The 23,539-nt window shown below is 45.6% G+C and overlaps 1 long non-coding RNA gene across 2 annotated transcripts in view; it reads left to right on the top strand.

Annotated features, from left to right (window-relative positions):
• Nucleotides 1–23,539, top strand: part of LOC147342698 (uncharacterized) — a 153,335-nt gene that overhangs the window by 28,651 nt on the left and 101,145 nt on the right. For both annotated transcript variants that reach the window (XR_015157084.1, XR_015157085.1), the window contains exon 4: nucleotides 7,968–8,107. This is a non-coding gene — a long non-coding RNA (uncharacterized LOC147342698). The remainder of the gene's footprint in view (nucleotides 1–7,967; nucleotides 8,108–23,539) is intronic.

A 23,539-nucleotide genomic window follows, 5' to 3' on the forward strand; every position in this document is an offset into this window, starting at 1 on the left:
TTTGAGCCTCCACGGACTCTAGTCCACGAGGCTTCTCTGTCCATGGGATTTCTCAGGCAAGTCTCACCCAGAGGCATAACTTTTGGTTCTGGGTCCTCAACCTTCATGCTGGGGCCATGCTTCATGCCTCAGCTGCTTAACCCTTGTTATGGAAGTTCTTTGGAATCCACTCTCCTTTGGTAGGTCCTGTAGTTTTCCCCTTTCTCTATTAATATTGCTTCTTCCTTAGTTTAATTCTTCCAGATCTTGGCCTTTGCATGAGGCATTTCCTCCCTCTGAACCGCCTTTCTCCTTTCACCCATCCAGCAAACCCCCACCTACCTCCCAACCCCTGCTCACGTCCCTTCCTGACTTGCTGGTCACCCCCATGCTTGTTGCCTCCCTTGTCACCTACACATCACACGTCTTTCATGAGTCAGGACCCGAGTAATGGGAGCCAGACCTGGCAGCTCTCCAGTGGCTGTGGTTCCTAGCACATGTGTGGCATTCATAGGGGTTCATGACATGGATTCATCTCTAGGAAAATGTGCCTCTGAGAGTAGTGCATTTACCTCGAGCAACATTCAGTAGAATAAGCATTATCGATAAGATAAAGGCATTCTTTATGGATTTTAACCTGTGATGTTAACCTCTATGATAACCTTATTGGTTGAGGATGAAATGGAAGCACTGTTTTTGATGAGCTTCTGGAATCACCAGAAGGCTGAATAAATGATGCTCATGTCCTGAAGTCCAAGTCTTCCTGCTGGGGGAGAATTCTGTGCACCAAAGGCCCCATGTGGTGGTGTGAATGGTGCACAGTGAATGGCGAAGCTGGGATCTGGGCACTATTCTGTGCTGGGGAAGCAGGTCCTTTCTCACTCACTTTGTATTTAATGCTTTTTCTTTTCTGGGTTTAGTGGTTCTTTGCTGCTGCTAAGTCGCTTCAGTCGTGTCCGACTCTGTGCGACCCCATAGACGGCAGCCCACCAGGCTTCCCCATCCCTGGGATTCTCCAGGCAAGAACACTGGAGTGGGTTGCCATTTCCTTCTCTTCTTTAGCTGAGAATATAAAGGCAATAGGGAGAATTGCAGGCCCTCATTTTCTCTGCTGGTAGAACTTTCCCACCAGGATAAGGGAACTGCTCTTTTTCTCTTTAGAATGATTTCTTGGGGCTACCTAGGCTCTTTCTCTGTTTTTCATTTCTGTAAGTGGCATTGTCTTGGGAGAGCATTGACCTCTCCTCGCACTCACTCAGTCAGTCCAGGAGAAACCTCCATCCTGTTCATTGGCCTCACCTTTGCAGGCCAATGGCTTTAACCGTAACTCGGATGTGCCCCGTCTCACTCAGTTCAGTCTGCTTTGCACATTGCCACAAGAACGTCATTTGGAAGTCTTTACTGACTTTCTTTTGCATATGAAGTAGCATTCATACTTCCAGGTGTGGAGTTGCAGGACCCACCACCATCTGGTTACAAACCACTTCAGTCCCTGTCCCCGAGGAGGCTCTTGCTTTCCCACCCCACTGTATAGGGGCCTCTCATCTTCAAGTCCTACCTCAGAACTCAGTTCCTCTATGAAACAGCTCTGCCCTCCTCAGAAAGGCCTGTTTTAGAATTATTTATGGGTGTGCTTTAGCTCCTCCAGCAGTGGGAAGCCTCAAAGCAGCTGCTGCATCTTATTAATTTTTAATGTCCCCATGGCACCTAGTACAGGCTGAGTGTGTGTGTGCATATGTGTGTGTGCGTGTATATGTGTGTGTAGGCATTGATTCTCTAGGCTCAGTCTTTAAACCGTTGAAGAAAATCAATTCTAACTCACTGTGTTATTCCAGATAAATTGGAAGGCTCTCAACACATTTTTCTACGATGCAGCAATTATTTCCAAAAGAAAAATAGTATCATTCACACTTACTCTTTCCATTTATAATAGGAGGAGGGTTTCCTGTGAAGTTTAAAGGTAACTGATTTCAGGAAAGGAACCTATTGTATTGGTAAAATTACATTAAGCTGAGAAAATTTTGTTTCAATTTATTTTGAATTAAACATCTAGAAATAAAGAAGCATAAAAGTTGCATGTTTGTTCTACACTGCGGGGTGGACATATCCTGTGATGTCATCGATCTATTATGGTTTAGTTAAAAACGACACACATCTTTTAGAATGTGTATCTTAGTATGGGTTGTATTCTGAAATAGAAAGAGGGAACTGTCCCCACACAAAGGAATCCCCCAACAGGCCAAGCCGGAGGCTCTGCCTTGCCTGCCTGTGGAGCGCCCGTGCTCCCGCACATGGGCACCCCACCCACCTCTGCGGGCCCCATGGCCGCAGTGTGACCTGGCTGCTGGTGGCCGGGAGGCCCTCACTGCTGTGCCTGTCCAGCCTCGGAGGGGACTGGCTGTTACTCTTTCGGAAAAGCGAGTTGCATTCTATCTCAGACCTCCCAGGGGCCGGCCCCACCCTGAGCCTCTGCTCTTGTGCCTTACTCACGTTGGTTTCTCCTGTCAAAAGAATTTCTCTAATGCCTGAAAATCTCAATTTCACCTCCAGCGCACCTAGCTGCTGCTCTCTGAGAGATTTTAATGTCCATGTGAAATGCGAGGATAAGATTTGAGTTTAACGGAGTCGGTTTTCTTGACGTGACTTTATCTGTGATATCAGCACTTGGCTCAAGCTATCTGCCCTCAGCAGAGCTGCGGCCCTGCTTCCTCCAACGTGGCCACCTCTCTGCTCCTTCTCCATGCTGCCTTCTCCTCCCTGAAGTGGGGAAGGGAGAGCTGGCCACAGAAGACCAGGCTCCTGTCATCCATGTTAGCAAATCTAGACGAAAGAGAGAAACTGTCCCCTGTAGGGCGGGACTCTGGCTGACTGGGCTGGGGCCTGAGCCCACCAGGGCACTGACCTGGCAGAAACTGGTCGTGTGCCCTCAATGGTCCACCCTCAAGGAATACAGGTATCCTTACCAGGAAGAGAGTAGGGCTGTGGGGCAGAGAAGGACAAATGTATGCCATGCCAGCTACGTCCTACAAAGTCTATTTCTCAGAGTCATGGTATTCAACTTTTTCTTTTATTTGTTAATGAATGTTTTCTGTAATCTCTTTTAACAAATTATTTATATTTAATTGGAGGGTAATTTACAATATTGTGTTGGTTCTGCCATACATCAACATGAGTCAGCCACAGATATCCATATGCCCCTCCCTCTTGAACCTGTCTCCCACCTCCCACCCTACCCCCTCTAACTTGTCACAGAGCATCAGATTTGAGGTCTGCATCACACAGCAAATTCCCACCGACTATTTTACGTATGGTAATGTGTATCTATCAGTGCTGCTCTCTCAATTTGTCCCACCGCCTCCTTCCTCCAGTGTGTCTGTTATTCATGTCTGGTCTCCTTTGCTGCCCTGCAGATGCGTTCATCAGTACCATCTTTCTAGATTCCCTATATATGTGTTGATATAGAATATTTGTTTTTCTTTTTCTGACTCACTTCACTCTGTATAATAGGTTCTAGGTTCATCCACCTCATTAGGACTGACTCAAATGCATTCCTTTTTATAGCTGAGTAATATTCCATCGTATATATGTACCACCGCTTCTTTATCCATCCATCTGTTGATGGACATCTAGGTTGCTTCCATGTCCTAGTTATTGTAGAACATCGGGATACATGTGTCTTTTTCAATTCTGGTTTCCGCAGGGTATATGCCCGGTAGTGGGATTATTGGGTCATATGGTAGTTTTATTCTGGTTTTTAAAGGAATCTCCATATTGTTCTCCATAGTGGCTGTATCTCTTCAGTTTTTTCAAAGGACGTTTTGTGAAATTATCGACTTTAAAACGGGGGCACTAGAGGCTACAAAACGTCTCATTTGTCCACCTGAATGGGGTTGGGCCACCACAGGCTCGCTCCGGGCACCTGAATGATGAGTGCTTTTCAGGGAAGCTCCTCTGAAAGGGCGCACCTTTTCAGGGGCACCTCTGTGTGCCCCTCCACAGGGACCTGAGGTGCTGTCGTGCACAGGTTGAACCCAAGCATCCTCCAGAGCAGAGTTGGAAAGGACGGGGGACACCACAGGGCTTGGTTTTCTGCGGTGCTCAACCAGTGAGGTACTTTTGTTTCATCATTTCGGGCCAGATGAGTCCATAAAAGCCTCGTTCCGCGCTGCCCCACCCCATGAAGTCCCGTGGGGGATCTGGCCTCCCCCACCCACTGCCATGCAGAGGCCTGCAGGCTCTCACACCCCAGACCGACGGTCGAAGTCGGTCAAAAAGCGCCCGAGTGTTTACTTCCGAGTGTGTACACATCCTGCTTTTGTGCTGTGTCCATGTGTGAAAACTGTGTGCCTTGCATGTCTTTACACGTCAGGGTGTGCTCTGTGTGTGTCTTCGTGGGTCTGCATTTGGGTATGTGCGTCTCTGGTGCTTGTGTGTATTTGAGGGAGGATATGTGAGCTGAGTTGATGCTTATGTTTAGACTGTGTTTGTGGGTGTATCTGAAGAGTTGGAGGAACAACATTCCTTGAGTCACATTTACTAATTTCTTCCTTGACGTGCTTAATTTATGAAGTCGCCAGCTGCCGTCCTTCCCTCTCCCCCCGCCAAGCAGGAGGCAGTTTGTTCCAGCTGTCATGCTGGAATGCATTCTGCTCTTCTTGAGCATGCTTTATTATTATTATTTTTAAAGCTCTTGGAAGGCCTTGTGAGAGAGGTGCTGGGAGTTCATCGCAGATTATTTTTAATAACAGAATCCTAGAGGGAAATGGAAAGCTGCGTTTTATTGGCAAGCTGTCTTCTCCATCTCTAAAGTAAATAAGACTCCATTTTCTACATTATTTAATGTGTCATCCTTCCCTCCCCCTTTTAATCATCCTCCAAATGGACTCATGAGGTCCAAACCGACAGGCGCAGAGCCCTCCCTGTGAGCACGCCTGTATGGGGCCCTGCTCGGGAGGGGGTGCATCCAGTGGGCACAGGTCACGCCTGTATGGGGCCCTGCTTGGGAGAGGGTGCATCCAGTGGGCACAGGTCACGCCTGTATGGGGCCCTGCTCGGGAGGGGGTGCATCCAGTGGGCACAGGTCCAGTCTGCTGGAGTCGGGCCCTCCCTGGGTCACAGGTGGCCTCCTCCTGCTTAGGGTGGCCAGCCCTGGACCCTGGTGATGTGTAAAGCTTGGGAGGAATCAGAATATGATGGGTGCAGGCACCCTGTGATCTAGAGAAGATTCTGCTAGGCTCTGGTGGCAGCACCAGCTGCTAGTCATTTCAGCTCAACTCGGTTTGATCCAAATAAGCACAGAGAACACCTGCTCACTACCTGGCATTCTGCTAAGTGTGCACGTGTGTGTAAATGAAGGAAAGTGGACACTTCTACTGCTCCTTGAAAATGTCGATATGTTGATGCAACTGACCCAAAGCCCAACTCTCTAGGCTGCAGTATTGACCCGGCCACATCTGTGAGTCCCACTGCCCTCCGGAGCCACGGCTCTGTGTTTAGTGAGAGCTTTTCTGCTCTGCCATGGACGTGGACAGGGAAATCCTCTCCACTGGTGTCTGCAGGTCCACACGCAGCAAGCACGCTTTGATTTCTGCTGCCTGCAGCGAGGTTGTGGCACCACCGGCCCGGAGGCCTGCATCCCAGCCTGGCGGCCTGCATCCCAGCCTGGCGGCCTGCATCCCACAGCTGCTCCCACTTCTGCTCTCCTTCTCATATCCCTGCACAGCTGGCCTTCTTATCCACACAGGATTGTCCCCCCAACTTCAGACTCCCCAAGACACTCAGCTTTTTACCCTTCATGAGCTTAGTAAGAAGTTTTTTTTTTTTTTTCTGAATACAGAGGAATTTTGAGTAGTGCCTTGATCTGCCTGAATACATATGTAAAGCTGACAGTCAGGTAGGAGTCTGTTTTCAAACTGTTTATGTGGAAGGTGTTAGTCTGAAGGGGAAGAGCTTGTGTTGATCCTTTCAGGAAACTCTTCCCTCAAAGTTTCCAGGATTCTAGGAACCACTGGTGAGGAGTTAATACACCTGTTTCTCCAAAGCCTCTCTTTGCATCCTTCCCCTTCCTCTTCCCTCCTCTTCTTTCTTTCTTCTCTTTTCTCTCCTATCATAAAATTGTTACAGCACTTTCCTTGTGCCAGGACAAATTCCTGAGGCCAGATCACACATTTGGAGCACTTACAAATCACCCAGGCTCAGTAACCCTTAAAATTGCTGAGTGTCTGGGCTCCAGGATCAGTGCGGGGTGCTGAGGGACTCTTGAAAATAATATGGATTTGATCTTCTGTCTTGGAGCTTCTGCAACATCTGACAAGGTAGGAAGTCACAACATTTATCCAATGTAGATGTGCATTCTTGGCATGCGGCGGGCAGCTTGAAGGAGGGAAGGGAGAAACACAGAAAGTGTGTGTTTGCAGGTGATTCCACGTACCTCCCCACCCGCCCGCATCTCCACCTTTCATCTGACGTCTTGAGCTGGGGACGTAGGGCACTCCGCGAAGTCTCTTTCGCTGCTTTCTCATCCCTCTAAGGTGTGTGTAGAATATGCTACAGAATAACTCGTTGCAGTTGGAAACAATTCTTTAGGAAAGAATAATTTCTATAGGAAAGAATTATTCTTTCGTGAAAACACATGCAGAATCCCTCTGTCCCGGCTGCTATAGAAGGTGGGACGAGGGCAGTGTTTGAGCTCTGACAGACGCTGTCACCCGCGCGCCGGGAGCTGGAGGGCTGGCTGCACTCGTGGCAGGCTTGTTCCCAGTTTTCTGGAGTAGAAGGCCTTACCCTTTAGGGCAGGAAAGGGAGGGCGGTGTGGGGGTGACCGCGCATGCGTGCTGAGACAGCCAGGCCGGCCCAGTTCGTGGCGTGGTAGGTGGTCCCAGAGCGTCCCTCGCTTTGCTGCGCTTCGTCCGTTCTCCTAGCTTCTTTTCCCTAATGACCTGGGCGAGGGAATGGAGAGACTTCTAGACCTTCTCTGGCCTGATACCCTCAGCCCTTCTGAACTGAAGAACTGGGCCTGAAACAACAGGCGTCCCGGGGGCAAGGCTTTTGGTCCTGCTAAGAGTGAGAGCCTCGGGAGCTCGTGGGGCCAGAGCCTCATGCGTGGAGAGGTTGTGGAGGATTCTTGGGGCTTGGCTAGGGTGTTTGAGTCTTGCATCCTGCGGTCCTAAGGTCTACCCAGCTTATTGGTGGCACATCTGAGCTCAGCTTTTATCTACCTTCTCCCTGAAGGAAGGTGCGAGAGCTCAGAGTCCCAGATGGCCCAGGATCAGTGCTTCATGGAGCCCTGGACCAATGACTCCCACAGCTGACTCAGCCTCGGCAACGTGCCTCGCGTGCTGGGCTCATCTCCTGCCCTCCATACAGGCCATGCCTGTGCTTTCACATGGCTTTTGACTGCTCCTTCTCTCTTGGGATTTTTTACATCCCAAGGCCTGACCTAGATCTCAGCCTGGTTCCCGAGTAGCTTCTGGTCCCAAACATTTCAGTCCAAGCTCTTCTTTTGTTTGTATTTTCCTTCCTGAGAACCTACCGGGAGCCAACTTCTAGGCTCTGTGTTTTGAGAGCATCAAGGAGAATGAGACTAGCTGTGACCTGAGGCTATTTCAACCCTGAGTAATCTCTCTTCCACCTTGTCCTTAAAATATACATGAAAGTACAAAAAAATGACCAAAAACAACACAAAAAACCTCACAGGAACACCGTCAACAATCACTAGCCTTGGGAGGGATTTCCATTATCTTCAGCAACAATGAGACAGCTTCAGAAGCACAATTGATGACATTTTCATTGTTAGTGGCTCAGTTGGCTAGAGGTGAGTGAGAAGAGGCCTTGGCGATCCCCTCCCCACTAAGATCTGAAGAAGCCCTTGAACCCAGCAGGGTACTGAACAGTACCCTGCCCCATCTGCCCTCCCTGCCCATTGCCATCTGGGGGAGTTTACGGGGGAAGGCATGTTGCAACAGTCCTGAAAGTTGTGGTTTTCACAGGTTCAGTGCCGCTGGCGGGCTGAGGAAGAAAGAGAGCCGTTTCATCTTCTGTGCCTTATACAGGGTTGAAGAAAATTAAGCCCCTCCCCATGTTTACTGGGGCATTATGCGGGACAGCCTGACCATTCTCAGCCCACCACGTGAGTACCTGACCCCAAGCACTGCCATGGGATATGAGCCAATTTTGCCTTCCAAGTTTAGCTCTCCAGGGGGCATTCTCCAGGGAACTGGGGGATCAGAGGATAGGCAAAAATGGTAAAATTTTGCTACATCTCTTCTGTCAACAAGATCTTGTGCAAGATGAATATACAACAAAAACAAAACAAAACAAAAAAAAAACAACCCAACCAAACCGAAAACCAAACCACTAGGGAACCAAGAAAAAAGTTCTAAACTAAATATACTGACTCCATTTGAAAACACAACTTTTGAAAAAATATTTTTTAGGAGGAAATAAAAAGTGATTTAAAGATCTATATTTCATGTTCTCAGTGAGTTGTTAGGATGTATGAAATTGTTAGAAGAGGTCAGGCTGATGATAAACAGAGCAGGCTGAGACGCGAGCTCAGATAAAAAGGACAACAGTGATGTTAGGAAAGCCTTCCAGGAAGCACACAGCAGGACAGCCTGAGTCTCCGTCAGTGGCAACAAAGAGAAGAACTGAACTGTCAGAAAAAGTGCTCTACTGTTAGGGCAGACTTCAGTTCCTTTTCTAGAATCCATTGAAAAAGGACAAAGGGATGGAAATAAGAAGAAATACAAGAGTTACAGAGTCCGACAAAAGTACATCAACCTTTGAATAAGATGGCTTATTGTGAGGAAGAAATACAAGCAGTCAGAAGAAGCAATGATCAAAGGTACAACGTTTGAAAAATTTTCTGATCTGGGAAAGATGTACTTCATAGATAATAATCAATAATGATATCTAAAGGCATTTCTGCTATTCACAAAGGAACAAAACACCAGTCAGGATAATATTAGATTATTCATTAACAGCAGGAAATAGAAAACAATGGAATGTCTTCTGAGTTTTCAGAGAAATCATGTTTTGTTACCACCAATTTGAACTTTATATGTTAAGGAAATAAAAACATTTTTATATGTAGGGGCTCTGAAAATACACTGAAGCTTATACAGTACTGTTATAACTGTAAGAAGAATCAAATGGGAGAACCTGGGGTGGGGAGGTCAGCTGACACGTGTCTGCATGTCAGTCTGGATGAAAAAGCCAGAGACCAAAATGGAGGCTGAAGACACGTGATAAACACAAGCTGTCGCGTGGTCACAGTGGCCTGACGCTGGAATTCCTGATGTTCTCAGTTGCACAGTCGTGTCCAACTCTCTGTGGCCCCATGGCCTCCAGGCTCCTCCAGGCTCCTCTGTCCATGGAATTTTCCAGGCAAGAATACTAGACTCGCTTGCCATTCCTACTCCAGGGGATCGTCCTGACCCAGGGATTGAAGCTGTGTCTCCTGCACTGGCAGATGGATTGTTTACCACTCAGCCACCTGGTAGGCCTGATACGTGCATGCAAACTGTGTGATGTTTCCATCACTGAGTGATGGGTGCAAGCAAATTGAGCAGGACATCTGAGCTGGCATGATTTAGAAGCCAGGGGTGAAGACAGAATTTCTGTTTTTATGAGGTACATACTCTTTTTTTTAAAAATTAATTAATGTTTTAAAATTGGAGGATAATTGCTTTACAATATTGTGTTGATTTCTGCCACACATCAACATGAATCAGCCATAGGGACACAGATGTCTCCTCCCTCTTGACTTTCTCCCCTACCCGTACCTCAGCCCATCCCTGTATGTCGTCCAGAGCATATGAGACACATATTCTAAAGAACACACTAGAAATTGATAAGCTGATTTTTCAGATTGTGATGAAGTCACAAAGAAAATAACACAAGGTCACTGATGAGGAGGAATGGAGTGAATTGGAAGCCTACTTGGTGAGGAATATTCAGGTTCTCTTTTGGATGTGCCAGTTTGGAAAACCCAGCCAGGCAGCTGGGTATGAGTCTGGAGCTTGGGGGGAAGTCTAAGCTATTAAAATCACTCTGAGTGCTTGTGGATGATATTTTAAGCTGTGGGATTTGTTACCTACAGCAATCTACCCTTTAGAGAAGGGAGAGGAGGGCCTGGCAAAGGAGGCTTAGGAGGCACAAGCAGTTTGGGAGGAGAGAAACCAACAGAATTTTTTCAGTTGGAAATGTATTCAATGCTTGGCATCTAGTAGCAGAGGCCAACCTTAACAATGGCTGGAGTCACATAGAAGGTGTTTCCCCACTGCTGTGGGAAAAGTTAGACTGTGCCCAAGGGAAACATGGTGGATCGCTCCACAGACCAGGGACACAGGCGTCCTCTGTCTAACTTGTGTCAGCTTGAGCCCACAGCTTCATCTTTGAGAGTCTGTGGTGGCTGCTGGAACTCCAGCAATCACATCTGTGTCCTCACACCTAGAAAGAGGAGAACAAGAGAGGCTCAGGCCACTTGTCAGTCTCTTCTAACCCACTTGCTTAGAATTTCTGTTCTTGACTTCCACTTACATCTCCTTGGCCACCTCTGTGTCAAGAGAGGCATTCAGTTTTTCTGAATACACTTCAGATACACTGCAGTTTTTCTGACTCAATATCCTCATCTGCAAAAAATAGGAATTTCTCCTTATATTCTCAGTTCAGTCACTCAGTAATGTCTGACTCTTTGCGACCCCATGGACTGCAGCATGCCAGGCCTCCCTGTCCATCACCAACTCCTAGAGCTTACTCATGTTCATAGAGTCAGTGATGCCATCCAACCATCTCATCCTCTGTCGTCCCCTTCTCCTCCTGTCTTCAATCTTTCCCAGCATCAGGGTCTTTTCCAGTGAGTCACTTCTTCACATCAGGTGGCCAAAGTATTGGAGTTTCAGCTTCAGCATCAGTCCTTCCAATGAATATTCAGCACTGATTTCCTTTAGGATGGACTGGTTGGATTTCCTTGCACTCCAAGGAACTCTCGAGTCTTCTTCAACACCACAGTTCAAAAGCATCAATTCTTCAGTGCTCAGCTTTCTTCATAGTCCAACTCTCACATCCATACATGACTATTGGAAAAACCATAGCTTTGACTAGATGGACCTTTGTTGGCAAAGTAATGTCTCTGCTTTTGAATATGCTGTCTAGGTTGGTCATAGCTTTCCTTCCAAGGAGCAAGCGTCTTTTAAGTTCATGGCTGCAGTCACCATCTGCAGTGATTTTGGAGCCAAAAAAAAAAAAAGAAAGAAAAGTCTGACACTGTTTCCACTGTTTCCCCATCTATTTCCCATGAAGTGATGAGACCAAATGCCATGATTAGTTTTCTGTGTTGAGCTTTAAGCCAACTTTTTCATTCTTTTCTTTCACTTTCATCAAGAGGCTTTTTAGTTCCTCTTCACTTTCTGCCATAAGGGTGGTGTCATCTGCACATGAGGTTATTGATATTTCTCCCGGCAATCTTGATTCCAGCTTGTACTTCTTCCAGCACAGCATTTCTCATGCTGTACTCTGCATATAAGTTAAATAAGCAGGGTGACAATATACAGCCTTGATGTACTCCTTTTCCTATTGGGAACCAGTCTGTTGGTCCATGTGTAGTTCTAACTGTTGCTTCCTGACCTATATATAGATTTCTTAAGAGCCTGGGCTGGTGGTCTGGTATTCCCATCTCTTTAAGAATTTTCCACAGTTTGTTGTGATCCACACAGTCAAAGGCTTTGGCATAGTCAATAAAGCAGAAGTAGATGTTTTTCTTGAACTCTTGTTCTTTCTCGATGATCCAATGGATGTTGGCAATTTGATCTCTGGTTCCTCTGCCTTTTCTAAATCCAGCTTGAACATCTAGAAGCTCACGGTTCATGTGCTCTTGAAGCCTGGCTTGGAGAATTTTGAGTGTTACTTTACTACCGTGTGTTTCATTATTTATGGGCTTCCCTAGTGGCTCAGTGGTAAAGAGTCCACTGGCCAATATGGGAGACGTGGGTTCCACCCTGGGTTGGGAAGAGCCCCTGGAGAAGGAAATGGCAATCCACTCCAATATTCTTGCCTGGGAAATCCCTTGGACAGAGGAGCCTGGTGGGCTGCAGTCCATGGGGTCGCAAAAAAGTTGAACACGACTTAGCTACTAAACAACAACAACCTTCATGGGTGCATTTATTTATTCATGAACCAAATCAAGCATTAAGAGTGAACAGATGGGTTAATGCATCTGGGCCTGGTGGCTGGGACTGTATCCCTGTTCCTGATCGCTGAGCACTGACCATATGACAGGCTGGGTGCCAAATGCTCCGGGTAGAGTTATCCTCAGCATTACTCCATGGGTTGCTTGTATCCCCATTTGTTGTGTGAAGACAGCAGCACGCCTGCGGGGGTGAGTCCAGGGGTGATGTCACTGTGCAGTGGCAGGCGGCGTGCGGCTCCGCACCATCCCTACCTGTGGGGCCTGGGCAGCGAGCAGACTCTGCAGACCTGTTGACGACGGGGACAGCTCCACGCAGGGTGCAGGAAGTGCCAGAACAATGAACCGCTGCAGCCTGGAGGTCTGGGCACGCCCCTAGACATTTCCCCTGTGTGTTCTGGAATGTTTAGTATGGTTGACCTTGCCAGTGATTTATGAAATACCTTAAAAATAGTTTTTACCTAGTGATAAAATATGGCTCTGATTCTTGTGCATACAATAACCATTGTACTTGTTGATGACTTCAGCTATAGTTGTTTGAAATCAGTATTATATTCACCCAGAACACATAATAAAATAATTTCCCTGGTAAGCAACTAGTTTCTGAGAAGAATTTCCTCTAGTGGTATAAGAAAACCATTCCTGTCTTACCCTTAAGAGGTGATGGATAAAATTATCCTGATTACAAAGAAAGTATTTGTTCAGTAGAGAGAGCCTGTGGACTCTATTGTAGAGATGTGCAGATTTTTCTGAGTCTGACCTCATTCAGCTCTGACAGCAAGGATCACAGGCATACCTGCCCTGGGATGCCCCCTGATATGACCAATCTGAGGATCCCCCTCCCCATGCTGCCCCCCACCCAAATCAGGCTTAATCTGGCTGTGGCCTTGACCTTAATCATCCTAACTCTTCTCAACATACAGTGGGCACCTGATTTATAGTGTTTAAATTTCTGTTTCTCATTAGCTGGCATTCCCTTTAAGTCCCAAATGTCCTCAGTTTTTACGTTGTCAGCAGACAGAAAGGTGGCAGCCTCAATGCCAGCTCCATTCTGCATGTGGGGTCAGGCTAGACCCTTCTTGCCTGTCACACGGGCACTCTGAGAGACACTCCATGGAAAGATCCCCTTGTTCTCTGTACAGAATCAGTCTCGAGACTGGAAAAGAGAAAACTGCTTGTGGTGTGGGTGGCCATGCAATGACAACACTCAAAGGCAAAGCTAAGTAAGCGCCCACTTTGTTTTCATGGACTCGTTAGCAAGCATAGGCAATGGAGCCAAACAAGGCTGAACTGCAGATTCTAACCTGCCAATCACTGGCCTGTGATCCTGGCTGGGTCACTTAACTTCTTCAAGTGTATCTTTCTAACTTTTTAAAAATAAGTTTTCATTTTAAGGGTAGTTTTAGGTTCACAGCACAATTGAGAAGTAGGTTCAGAGATTTCCCTTTTCCCCCATCTACTCCCATACAGGCACAGCCTCCCCTACTATCAACATTCCCCAGCTAGTCCATTTGTTATAATTGATGAACCAACACTGATAAAGCTCCAGGAGTTGGTGATTGACAGGGAGGCCTGGCGTGCTGCGATTCATGGGGTCGCAAAGAGTCGGACACGACTGAGCGACTGAACTGAACTGAACACTGATACATCTTTATCACCCAAGGTCCGTAGTTTACATATGGTTCACTCGGCGCTGTACGTTTAATAGGTTTGGACAAATGTATAATGATATGTACCCATCATTGTAGTATCATACTGGTTAATTTCATTGCCCTAAAAATCCTCTGTGCTCGCTCGCTCTCTTTCCCTCACCTGGCAACTACTGATCTATTTACTATCTCTGTTGTTTTTCAGTCGCTAAGTCATTTCTGACTCTTTGCAACCCCACTGACTGCAGTGTGCCAGGCTTCCCTGTCCTTCACTGTCTCCTGGAGTTTGCTCAAACTCATGTCCATTGAGTCAGTGATGCTACCCAACCATCTCATCCTCTGTCGCCCCCTTCTCCTTCTGCCCTCAATATTTCTCAGCATCAGGGTCTTTTCCAGTGAGTTGATTCTTTGCATCAGTTGGCCAAAGTATTGGAGCTTCAGCTTCAGCATCAGTCCTTCAATGAATATTCAGGGTTGATTTCCTTTCGGATCTACTAGTTTAATCTTGCAGTCCAAGAGACTCTTAAGAGTCTTCTCCAGCTCCACAGTTTGAAAGCATCAATTCTTTGGTGCTCAGCCTTCTTTACGGTCCAACTCTCACATCCATACATGACTACTGGAAAAGCTACAGCTTTGACTAGACGGATCTTTGTTGGCAAAGTGATGTCCCTGCTTTTTAATATGCTGTGTAGGTTGGTCATAGCTTTTCTTCCAAGGAGCAAGTGTCTTTTAATTTCATGGTTGCTGTCACCATCCACAGTGATTTTGGAACCCAAGAAAATAAAATCTGCTCCTGTTTCATTGACTTTGGGGCCCAAGAAAATAAAATGTCTGCTGTTTCCACTTTTTCCCCGTCTATTTGCCATGAAGTGATGGGGCGGAATGCCATGATCTTCGTTTCTGAATGTTGAGTTTTAAGCCAGCGTATTCACTCTTCTCTTTCACCCTCATCAAAAGGTCCTTTAGTTCCTCTTCACTTTTTGCCATTAGAGTGATATCATCTGCATATGTGAGTTTATTGATATTTCTCCTGGAAATCTTGATCCCAGCTTGTAATTCATCCAGCCCGGCATTTGCTTGATGTCCTCTGCATAGGAATTAAATAAGCAGGGTGACAATATACAGCCTTGACATGCTCCTTTCCCAATTTTGAACCAGTTGTTCCACGTCTGGTTCTAACTGTTGCTACTATCTCTGTAGTTTTGCCCATTCCAGAATGTTATATAGTTGGTATCCTATAGTATGTAGACTTTATATATTGTTTTCTTTCATTTAGTAATAGTCACTTTAGGTTCCCCATGTCTGGATAACTTATTATTATTTTTTAACACTGAATAATAGTCCAGCATCTGGATGTGCCATAGTTTACCTGTGCCCTCACCAAAGGGCACCTGCGTTGCTTCCAGGTTTTGGTAGTTACAAAGCTGCTGTAAACATTTCTGTGCAGATTTTCAAGTGTCCCTTTCTTCACTAGCAGCAACACAGGGATTTGGGAAACATTAAGCTGGATAAGACACAGACAGCCCCTAACACAATGCTGGGTACCACTCATGCTTCAAGTCCCTGTTCCCGATCACTACTCTTATCTCTCCCTGTCCTGTACTAATGACAACCTGGTGAAGACATTTCACTGTAGATGGGCTGTAGGTTTCATTTACTGGGAAGGGAGAGGGATGGAGTTTGAAGTAAAGAGACTTTCCAAAGGAAAAGAACAAAAAATAACTGTGTTACTCAGGGAAAGAGAATGCTTCTCAGAACTGAACAATATGTTGAGGATTATGGGGGTATGGAAGGAAGGGTAACAGGCCATGAATAGTTGTAAATCATGGACAAGGAGGTTATCTATTCCTGGGATCCCTGTGTACCCTCATGACTCTCAGAAGTCTGAAGCACAAGTCCTATAAACTACAATCATGGAAAAAACGACAGTCAAAAGAAACTTCAGCTCATGGAAAAGGGATGTAAGACCTCTGAAGCTTAGGGCTGGGGCGGCCTTAAAGTGGCCTGGACAGCTGACACCCTTCTGCAGTATAGACCTCTGCCCCTGCACATCTGTGAGGAGTGCAGTGTGGGAGGGAGGGCCTGGGCTCCCTAGGTGGCTACATAGGGATGAGTTCCAGTCCCAGCTCTGCTTTGTGGCTCTGGGAAAGACATATAACCTGTTTGATTCTCAGCTCAGAGATAGCGTTATAATCCCTATGTGTGGAGTCGTGGTGGGGGCCAAATGAACAATATTTATGAAATATTTGGGGAATGCGCACTTGTGGTAGTAGATAGTTTATTTGTTTATTCTTGTTTAGGTAGTTTTTAAAACATTTAATTCATTGGGTTTTGACTGTGTGGGTCTTCATTGTGCACATGGGCTTTTCTCCGGTTGAGGCACGTGGGGGCCACCCTTTACTTGGGGTGCACAGGCTTCTCCTGTTGCAGAGCGCAGGCTGTAGAGCACGCGGGCTTCAGTGGCTGTGGCACGTGGGATCAGTAGTGCTGGCTCCTGGCTCTAGAGCACAGGCTCAGTAGTTGTGCTGCACGGGCTTAGTTGTTCCACGGCATGTGGTATCTTCCTGGATCAGGGGTCGAACCTGTGTCTCCTGCCTTGGCAGGCAGACTGTTTACCACTGAGCCACCAGGGAAGCCCAGATAGTTGTTTTTATAGCAGGCCATCTGGAAAGCAGAATTGGCCTGGGCATTGCTTGTTTTGTGGAAGCACTGTTTTAGGCAAACCAGTCCCACTGTTATAAATATGTCCTCAGTTCAGTTCAGTTCAGTCACTCAGTCTTGTCCGACTCTTTGTAGCCCTATGGACTGCAGCACACCAGGCCTCCCTGTCCATTGCCAACTCCTGGAGCTTGCTCAAACTCATGTCCATTGAGTCAGTGATGCCATCCAGCCATCTCATCCTCTGTCATCCCCTTCTCCAGTTAACATGTCCTTGACCTAAGCTGAAATCAGTCTCCTGGTGAAAGTGAAAATGAAGTTGTTCAGTCGTGTTCAACTCTTTGTGACCCCATGGACTGTAGCCTACCAGGCTCCTATGTCCATGGGCTTCTCCAGGCAAGAATACTAGAGTGGGTTGCCATTTCCTTCTCTAGGGGATCTTCCCAACTCAGGGATCAAACCCAGTTCTCCCACATTGCAGGCAGACGCTTTACCCTCGGAGCCACCGGGGAAGCCAGTCTCCTGGTTCAGTTCAGTTCAGTCGCTCAGTTGTGTCCGACTCTTTGTGACCCCATGAATCGCAGCATGCCAGGCCTCCCTGTCCATCACCAACTCCCGGAGTTCACTCAGACTCACATCCATCGAGTCGGTGATGCCATCCAGCCATCTCATCCTCTGTCGTCCCCTTTTCCTCCTGCCCCCAATCCCTCCCAGCATCAGGGTCTTTTCCAATGAGTCAACTCTTCGCATGAGGTGGCCAGAGTACTGGACTTTCAGCTTTAGCATCATTCCTTCCAAAGAAATCCCAGTCTCCTGGTAGCTAAGCTGAAATCAGTTCTCCTGTGCACAGGACATGGGACAAGAACACATCCGACTCCTGCTGCATGAAATACTTGAGATGTTCGGCAGTGACGACGGCTTCTTTCTCTGCCTCAACCATGCCTTCTCCTGGCTAAAGTGTCCCCATGTCTCTAAATGTCCCTTCTGTCATTGATTAAGCCTGAGATCAAGAACTAGAATTGGATAGACGACAGCACAGGTACTTATTCACAAGAATATGATAATGGCAGTTGTATCTCGTCATTATAGAGCATTTTCAGCAATGTGTTCCCAACATATATTATTGCATTTACTTCTCACTTGAGCCTTGTGAATTAAGCATAGGATTTATTGTCATCCTATTTGAAAAAATTAAGACAGTGATATTTGGAGCATGATTTTACCTGCCTGGGAAGTAGGATCTGGGACTTGCACTGGATCTTTCCTCTGAGTCCTGGTCCAGTGCTCAGGCTGTATCCATTCACATGTCACAGGACACTGAGTTATCATTCTCCACTGCCAGAGACTCAGTTGTTTATGACCGACATATTCGTAGGCTCTGTAACTCTGTATTAGGGGAGAGACAGCAAATATGGCAGAAGGTGCTTAAGACCATTTTTGAAGCTAAAAATCCACATGTTCAAGTTGCCATGGAAGCTTGAGAGTGCCTGGCGTACACAAAAGCCCTGACTGGTTCATTTGGGGAAATGGTTGTTGTCAAACAGAGTCAAGCCAGATGGAGCTGGATCTTGAACAGGGCTTAAAGGAGTGAGACATATGGTGATAAGACGGAGGGTGGTGTGGAAGGGATAGAGCTTGTGGGAACTGGGATAAAAACTGTGAGTTGCTTTCCAGTGAGAGAAGAGTGGACTAGGGGCAGGATGACCCAAAGATCAGATATCCAAGCAGCCCCCTTCTAAACTGTGTTGGCAAGGGGCCCCTATTAAGCAAACTAAGAACAAACAGACATATAAACAGCATCAAGAAAGGCCACACAGCAGTGTCTGAGCTGTCACCAAATGCAGTCTGACCACTAAACACGTGGTAGAGACGAGTTGGGGAGGAGTAGGCAAGGCTCCTCTCCAGTCTCTTGAAGATTTAAAGCACAAGCAGATCCAAGGTCAATAAACCAATGCCATCAGAGTGGGAGCAGGAGGGGGAAATGGAGGAAAGAAGCAAAAGTGCAAGCATGATTTAGTAATTCTGGAAAGAACAATGCTGCACAGAACTGAGAAGTTATTTCAGTGGGTGGTGAAAGGAAAACAAAAATCTCAAAATTGGAGAGGAGACTGAGAGGGGAAAATGAAAAAAGAAATGAAAGTGGAAGATGAGTTAACGAGTTCTGGGAAGAAAGTATGTAACTGAATTGAGGGTCGATGGGATGGATTTTAGAAAGAAAACAGAATCTTAAGAGAAGTTGGGAATGTCTGAAACAGTTTCTGATTCATCAGTTTTGAATTAAAATTTTATATGTAAAATTAAGTTATGTTCAGCCTTTGCCGACAGGATGTATAGCATCTCTATTGATACTGTTTACCACTCCGGGGGTTTACAAGGAGAATAGAATTTAAAGATGCCATGTATCCCCCAGGAGGGAAGGCTGGAAGTGATTAGGGAGAACCTTTCACTAGTCGCTCCAAGCTGTAGCTAAAAGAGAGAAGAAATGAATGAGGAAAATAGGTACGAACTTCCAGTGAGCTGGATTCCCAGCAATTTGACTAGCTCTTTAGAGGCACAGCTCCATGTGGAAAGATGGAGTGGATGATAAAGGTAATACCTGACTGAGGAGGCAAAAAGTTGGGGAAGAGGGCCTGAGACCTGAGTGTGAGAATCCTTAGCCATGGGGCTGAAAGGTGTCAGCATGACTGTTACTTGGCATGGGAAGTCATCTGCTCTGAGATGCCTACCCTGGGGGCAGCTTATGCAGAGACATAAACATCAGATCGGCCTTTGAGTATTACACCAAGAGGTAAGAATCGTTAGAGGTATTGTTGCTGAATAATTCTCAATCAGGGTTACCTTTAAAAGATCGCTGTGTGCTTTCATGATCAAGGTTCTTCAGGGAAACAGAACCAACAGTGTATATATGTGGAGAGTTGTTGGCTCATGTGGGTATGCAGGTCCAGCAGGGCCACCCACAGTCTGCTGTCTGCAAGCTGGAGGTCTCAGTCCAAGGCTGAACCTGAGAACTGGGGAGCAGTGTGGAGCCGACGATGTGAACTCCAATCTGAGTCTGCAAGTCTGAGAACCAGGAGCACTGGAGCCCAGGGGCAGAGCCGGGCACCTCGGCTCCAGCAGAGCGTCCCTCTACACTGTGCACCTTCAGTGAATTGGACGCTGCCCATCTATCATGGGCAGGGTGATTTGCTTTGCTCAGTTGCCTGATTCAAATGCTAATGTCTTCTTGAAACAGTATCAGACAGTCCAAGAAATAATATTTTATAAGCTATCTGGGTATCCCATAGCCTAGTCTAGTTGATACAAAAAATTGACCATTATAATCAGTGTAGCAGTATTGACTCCTCTCTCCTCCCAAGAGCCTGGGTCAGCAGATAGACCACCCTTACTTATGCCCAGGAAGAGGGTGGGCATTGTCTGGAGGTGCCGATGAAGGTGCCAATGAAGTAGGCAGGAAAGGTGGTCATGCGTTTTGACTGCAGTTGCGGGAGGAGAGCAGAGAACTGGAGCGATTCAAATGGGTATCAGCTGCTGTAAAGCCACACATGCCTTTACCAGTGACCTGGGCTGTGCTGAGGCTTTTAGCCTCGCGTCTCCACAGTGCCTCATGCTGTTCAGGGCACCGTGGCCCTGCACTTCAGGCTTTGGTCTGGTGACAGTTCTCTGAGGCTAGGCTTGGGTAGGAATAAAAATTTTTTTTTCAAATTACAAATAACTTTAGACTTACAGAAAAACAGGGAAAAATGTACAGAGAATGCCTGTATATGCAGCTTTTGGACAAATAACTGGGAAGGAGTTCAGAGAACAGAGAGACATCTCCATAGCTCAACTCTCTTCTTTTCCTCTTATTTCAGAGTGTAGTTTCTCAAGACTTAGATTTATAAAAGCTGAAAAATAAGTAATGTTCATCTTTGTACGCATGAACTGATTTATACAAACATCTCATCCATCTCATTAGGCAACAAGTTTACCGTGACATTTTGCTTTTCACATGCTTTAATTATCCAAATTTATAATATTTGTATTATTGACATCAATTACATGTTATTAATAGTTATAATAATTACCTAAAGATAAGCATTATTAACAACTATTAGGGCCTTGTAATCACAGGAAATATTTAAAAAATCTATACTTCATTTATATACATATAAATGGGAGTGTGATAAAGTAATCAGTAATAGACGTTCAGCCATGAAAATACATTAGAAGAAAATTCAGTGGTGGAAATGGGAAATGGAAATGCAATTCAAGGAACAAAAGGAACACATAAATTTCCAGCTATTAAAGTGCTGGTGGTGGTTTAGTCACTGAGTCATGTCCGACTCTTGTAACCCCATGGATTGTAGCCCACTGGGCTCCTCTGTCCATGGGATTTTCCAGGCAAGAATACTGGAGTGGGTTGCCATTTTCTTCTCCAGGGGATCTTCCTGACCCAGGAAGCAAACCCAGGTCCCCTGAATTGCAGGCAGATTCTTTACTGATTGAGCTATGAGGGAATCCTAGGTTTAAATGTATTTTCCTTATTTTTTCAAATGTATTTTGAAATAGATAATAGCATCAAATTGTAAGGTATTTAAATTCTATCAGATGTGTTTAAAAGGAGTATTGTGATATGTTTGTTTCAAACTGTCAGTGTTTATAATATGCAAATTGTATCCCTTACAGTTATAGAAATATAAGACAAAATAATTCAAGTGTCTTTGAAATGTATATCATTTTCAAAATTCCTGGGGGATAAGCAAAAACAAACAACAACAACAAAACCCTACAATAATTGAAAGCTACAGCTTTGGAGGATGCCTTGGGTCTGTGCTATTCATCTCCCTGGCTACTTCTCTGGATCAAATCCTTGGCACCTTTTACCTGGACAAGAGCCTGAACCCCCCAGGGTCTCTCCCTGTGTGGGCAGAACTGACTTTGCTGCCAAAGGGGCCTCCCTACAGACACATCTGGTCATGTGGTCCCTTCAGAATCTCTGCTGGGTGTCAGCCCTCTTGCAGCTTGTTGCTGGGCTAGGTGAACTTTTACGGGAGTCATTAGTTGAGACAGAGCTATTGGAAATATTGGGAGTTTACTCTTTCTAATAAAGATTTCTGCATTTAGATGGCATAGGACAGAAGTGGAAAATCAATAGCTCCTGGGCCATATCTGTCTTGCAGATGTGCTTGGTTTGAAATCTAAAACATTTAAAAATATTTTGAAGGAAAAACATTGGAATCTTGCTAGCAGCAAGCTTTGTGGCATTTTAACTTGCTGTATTTCCATCCCCCCTCCCAGCTGTGCAGTAGCCTTGGAAAGCAACAGCCCCTAACAAAGGTGAAAGCCAGCAGACTAATAGCCTTTGGAGGGGCAGAATGGGGTTGGAACACTTCCAAAGACCCATTCCCAGAGAATTGTCATTGCTTCTTTTTCACCTAATGGCTCCCCATTCGCAAGAGCTTTCTTTATCTGACGTGACTTAACGCTTTTCCAGGGCAACAAACAGGCATTTATAAAAGACAAACAGTGCTGATGGTTTCGTTTACCAGCTCCCTGAGGTAACGACAGCAGTGGAGCAAACAGCCAGCTGATCAAAAACAAACAAACAAACAAAAACCCAGAAGGGAAAGTTGGAGAATGATTTTCCATTGGAGGCTTTGAAAAGCTCTGCTATATTCCTGTGAATCTAGAGGCCACATTCATGCCTAGGCTTATGCGCATACACAAAGCTGTGCATAGATCTGAGGAAACTTTAAGCTTCTGGCTTTGGGCTAAGGCAGAGCTGTCGAATTTCTGAGTGTTGAGTCATGCCCCCAAATGGACACAGGGACTCTTGACAAAGATGGGGAGAATTATTGGTTCCAGCCATTTGAAGAAATCTATGTACAACCATTAACCAAACCCTTAAGTTAACTTTTGGAGAAGGCAGTGGCACCCCACTCCAGTACTCTTGCCTGGAAAATCCCATGGACAGAGGAGCCTGGTAGGCTGCAGTCCACGGGGTCGCTAAGAGTCGGACACGACTGAGCAACTTCACTTCACTAAGTCAACTAAACAGAGACTTCACATATGATAATGAATACAGACTTTAACATTATTATTAGCTCAGGAAAGTTGCTAACAAACAAGCAGCAACAAATAGCAACAAAAATAAATCCTGAGAAGTGGAGAGAATCTGAGTTCCAGAGTAGCCACATTACATTATTTAAAATGTCCTTTTCAACATGCAAAGAAACAAAAAATATATGATCCATATAGAGGGGAAAAGAAATCAGTAAGACAGTATCCTTCAAGAAGTTAACATACTATATTTACTAAATAGCATTTAAATCAGTTTTTTAAATATGAAGAACTAAAGGAAACCTCATCTAAAAAACTAAAGTATGAGAGTAGTATTTGACCAAATAAAGAATATCAAGGAGATAGAATTATAGAAAAGAACCAAAACAAATTTTAGAGTTGAATATTACAATAACTGAAATGAAAAAATTACTGGAAAGGTTCAACAGCAGATTTGAGTTGGCTGAATAAAAATCAGTGAATTTAAAGATACGTCAAGCAAACAAATATGCATAATTCAAGTCTCAGAAGGAGAGGATAGAGGAAGGGACAGAAGAAACATTTGAAGAAGTAATTGCTGAAAACTTTCCAAATCTGATGATAAATATTGACCTATACAAGAAGCTCAATGAACTCCAAATATGATAAACTCAAAGCGATCCATACTTAGACAAATAATAATCGAACTATCAAAGTTCAGTTCAGTTCAGTCGCTCAGTCGTGTCTGACTCTTTGCGACCCCATGAATTGCAGCATGCCAGGCCTCCCTGTCCATCACCAACTCCTGGAGTTCACTCAAACTCATGTCCATCGAGTCGGTGATGCCATCCAGCCATCTCATCCTCTGTCGGCCCCTTCTCCTCCTGCCCCTAATCCCTCCCAGCATCAGAGTCTTTTCCAATGCAAAAAGGGAGTCTTGAAAGCAAGCAAGAGAAGTGACTTATCACACATAAAGGATCCTTGATAAAATTAGCAGATAATTTTTTAATCAGAAATGGGAACATATTTGTCAATTATATCACAATAA

The sequence above is a fragment of the Bos grunniens genome, chromosome 28 (genome assembly GCF_055505025.1).
Source record: "Bos grunniens cultivar Pamir isolate PY7600 chromosome 28, Bosgru_T2T1.0, whole genome shotgun sequence".
NCBI classification, from domain to species: domain Eukaryota; kingdom Metazoa; phylum Chordata; class Mammalia; order Artiodactyla; family Bovidae; genus Bos; species Bos grunniens.